Raw genomic sequence first — 4,493 nt, 5'->3', positions numbered from 1 at the left:
TGTAGCCTATAAACCAAAATATGCTTTCTTAGCAAATCTATAAGCTAGAGTTATGCATTAGATAGTTGGGCCTTTATTAATCACTTTCATCTTTCTTTCTTTCTTTGTTTCAAGACAGGATCTAGCTATGCAGTTGGCCTTAAACTCACTATGTTGCCCAGGCTGGCCTCAAACCGGTAGCAGTTACAGGCTTGGGCCACCATACCTGGGCTTAGTCTTAGTTCTTAAAATACATTTGTTTCACCCATAGATTGATGTAACCTTAAGGGTGAGGACCAAATATTTTTGTTTTATATTTCCAGTAAGAAAGCAAAGTATTGGTACACAGTAGTCAAAGTGTTTGTAGAGAGGAAATGGGCAACTGAGTATTTTAGTATACAGCATACTAGAAGGGTAGAATCAATGTCAAGATACTCATACACAAGTGCCTCATCTATTAGATAATAAATTGTCAATTTATTAAATTTTCAAGCAAATAACTTATCTATTTAAAATTTGTGGTAAAGACACATAAAATTTACCATCTTAACTTTTTTTGTTCTTTTTGCTTGTTCGTTTTGGTACTAGGGGTTGAACCCAGGCCCTCACAGTGAGCTACATCCCCAGCCCTTTATATTTTTTTATTTGGAGACAGGGTCTCACTGAGTCATTAAGTTGTCCAGGCTGAGGTCTAATTTGGAATTCTCCTGCCTTAGCCTAGTAGAGTGGATGCTGGGATTACAAGCATGTGGCAGCACACTGGGCTTATCTGAACCGTGTTTAAGTACAGCATACATTTTAGTAGTGTTAAGTACATTCACATTGTGGTGGAACAGGTTTGCCAACCCTTTTCTTCTTGTGACTCTTTTTAAAAACTGGATTATTTTTCTAGTCTTTAATTCTTTCTATATTCTGCTTACTCCTTATATATAGATTATTCATTTTTATTATTTATCTATTTATTGATCTTTTGAGATAGGGTCTTGCTAGGTAGTTCAGGCTGGCCTTGAATTCCGTCTGTTGCCCAGGCTGGGCTCCAACTCACGGCAAACCTCCTGCCTCAGCTTCCTGAGTGAGGAGATTATAGGCTCTAATACATTTAAAAAAAAATTTTAGGCTCTAATACATTTTTTTGGGTTTTTTGAGACAGGGTCTCATTATGTAGTTGAGACTGATCTGGAACTTACTATGTAGCCCAGGCTGGTCTCAAACTCACAGCGATCCTCCTGCCTCAGCCTCCCAAGTGCTGATATTATAGGCGTGCACCACCACACCCAGCTTTCCAATACATTTTTAATATACAATGTTAAGAGTGTATAAAAAGAAGAGATTCAGCAAAGGAGTTAGAAATTTTAAAAAATTTCTGTGCATTTGTGGCTGACAGTTAAATGGATTTTTTTTTTTTTTTTTAGACAGGGTCTCTTTATGTAGTTCAGGCTGGCCTTGAACTCACTGTGTAGCCCAGGCTGGCTTCTCCAACTTGTGGCAATCCTTCTACCTTGGCCTCTTGAGTGCTGGGATTACAGGCCTGAGCTACCACACCCAGCTTCCCTATGATTTTGTGGCTTATCTACCTCACTGGATAGTTTGGGGTATTACTTATATTATTGTTTTAATACCTTTCAATTTTTACATAAAGTCCTAGTCACTTTGTGCTATTCAAAAATCTAAAGACACATTCACAGAAAGATAGTTTCTCCTGGCTTCTTAGGCAAGTTGCAGTGACTTTACAGTCTGTTGGTATTTCAGTGCAAGCTATGTTGGTCTTACTTCTGTGTCCTAAGATGCTCTGTTCCTTATATATGCAACAGTATAAGCAGTTGTTCTCTTCTACTCTGAGACTGATTATCTCTTAGCAGCAGGTGGAGTGATTCATTCTCCTGTACATCTCAGAGGAGACCTTATTATCTGTGGCGGATAGGGCTCCAGCAATGTGTCAGGTATTACACATTCTGGGTGAGCATAACAAGAAGCAACTTCTTCCCCCACTGCAATTTCAAAGCCTGGAAGTAACACCCCACTTATCAAGCTTTGAGAAATCACATTATTCATAACAGGGACTATGATTCACATGAATGGAACAAAATGGAATTATCCAAAATAGATTCTATAGATCAATTTGTAGCAAAAAATATCTTCTGACTTAGCTGTGAATTGCCCATAATCACAGGAAGAACCATTCCATTTAAGTTCTGCCTCCTTCTTTTCCACTTTGACTGAATAACCTGTATTCTTCTCTCATGGCATATCAGCATAGGTCAGAAGAAAATAGAATTATGTTGTTTTTGTTTTTGGTGCTAGGGATTAATACGAGGGTCTTATGCATGGTAAACATGCAAAACTGGATTTGACATGAAGTGTCTCTCTTTTTTTCTTCTGGTCCTTTTGAAATGAGACTTACTTAAACATGCTTTGAGTTAACTGTGTTCATTTAATTGATCACATTGTTATTAAACATTTTTCATTTTTATACTTTGTGTATTGACCCATTGCTATTTTTAGTAGCAATGGTTATAACAATTTGTACAGTTGGTTAGAAGCACATCACATTTAATGGAATTTGAATTCTTGCCAGAGCTATTATTTATTTCAAATACAAGTATACGATTTCAGTCCTTTTACCTGGAGAGTTTTTCTCCTTCCATTGATTTCCTGCCTCTCCAAGAGTAATAAATCCTTTTCAGGGATGGGGATTTAGCTCAGTAGGTCCACTGCCTGCCTTGCAACACAAGGACCTGAGTTCGATCCCCCATACAAAAAAAAAAAAAAGATCCTTTTCAGGGAATAGTAAACAGGAAAAGGCAGTTTCAGTTTCATAACTACTAGTTTATACACATTCAATACCAACTGTCTAATGTTCAGGGGATTGTGTAGGGCTTTAAGGGACCTAAAGATGAGAATGTCAGTTGTTTTCAATTGTACCAATAGCAGAGAAATACGTGTGTGTGTGTGTGTGTGTGTGTGTGTGTGTGTGTGTGTTTAGAAGGGCAGCTCTTGCTTTGTATTTTAGGATAGCCTTGAACTCATTATGTAGCCCAGGCTGGCCTTGAACTAGAGGCAATTTTCCTGCTTCAGCCTCCTGGTGAGATTTAGATTTTATTTATTTATTTATTTATTTGGTACTGAAGATCAAACTCAGGACCTTGCACTTGTGAGGCAGGCGGTGGAACCACTGAGCTAAACCCCTGGCCCGAGACTTAGATTTTAAAGACATCATTAAATATAAAGACACTTTTTTTTTTTTCTAAAATGAAGTGCAGAGGAAGGCAGTCCAGGGTTAGTACAGTAGCTCATAACATCTTTTATCTTTTGCTTAGCTATTATCAATGGGTTGGCTTTTTTCTTCAGAATTATATATAAATGCTCACCAGAGCTGTATTATCTATAAATATCATGTCCTCATATAGTTATACCCAATGGGAGAAAAATAGCAGCTTTTCTTCAACTCTACATTTTCATCAAGGAAGAAAATTTATCTCAGAGCCTCTAGTACATTTCCTCTACCTCCCACTGTCTCAGATGGAGTCAGGTGCCTGAAAAGGGTTGTGTGTGTGTGAAACTGTGTGTGTGTGTGTGTGTGTGTGCATGCTTTGCATTGTCAGATAGGCAACTAATAGTGTCTGACACTAAGAATAAAATGAAATTGCAGTGTTTCTTCAAGAAGCTTTGTGTCTCTCAGGCAGAAAAGCTGTACTTTTATTACAATTTCTGTGTGGTAGATTCCTGGACATATTTATGGATTTCAAAGTAGAGATCCACTTTAAATTGCTCAAAGTTTTTCTAGGACATTTTGAATTTGCAGCTGCTAAGCCAAGCCTGTTCTTTCCCATTGTTCTTAGTTTTTAGTTATGTGATCTGTTCTGAGTATCTTTTTCAAGAATAATGTTCAGATATAAAGTATCAATTTATGTAACATATTTTTGGATTTTTTTTCTCCAAAATGCTCTTAACCTTCCTTCTTCCAGTGCACAAATCCCATCTATTTATTTGGCAAGTATCTGTTGCATACTTACTACATAGCAAACACTCTTTAAAAAAAAAAAAAAAGAAAAAAAGAATTGGGAATATAAGACTTGAGCTCTAGCTGGATGTGTGGTGCATAAAGATTGGTAATTAAGTGTGGGGGGTGTTTAGCTCAGTGGTTCTGCTGCCTGCGTCACAAGCATAAGGTCCTGAGTTCAATCCCCAGAACCTCCCCATAAAACAATAAAAACAAAAACAACTAAAAAATTGACAAATGGTGAGGAAGAATGTTGTACAATGGAGAACAGGCAAGGAAACTTACACTATGGGGATGGGAGCTGAAAGGAAACCTGTGTTTTGGTTTGTTTAAGACAGGGCCTTGCTAGGTTGCTAAGCTGACCTGGCTTAGCTCAAACTTGCGATCTTCCTGCTTTAGCCTCCCAGAGTGATGAGTTTACAGGCATACACCACTGCATCTCGTGGGAAGTCTTCTTGAAGCTTTCTTTGGTGGACTGTTTAAATCCTCCCCGATTTCATATATGAAAATCCTA

The sequence above is a fragment of the Fukomys damarensis genome, unplaced genomic scaffold, assembly GCF_012274545.1.
Source record: "Fukomys damarensis isolate Sample0158 unplaced genomic scaffold, DMR_v1.0_HiC HiC_scaffold_16, whole genome shotgun sequence".
Classification (NCBI taxonomy): domain Eukaryota; kingdom Metazoa; phylum Chordata; class Mammalia; order Rodentia; family Bathyergidae; genus Fukomys; species Fukomys damarensis.
Note: the sequence above shows the minus strand (reverse complement) of the source record.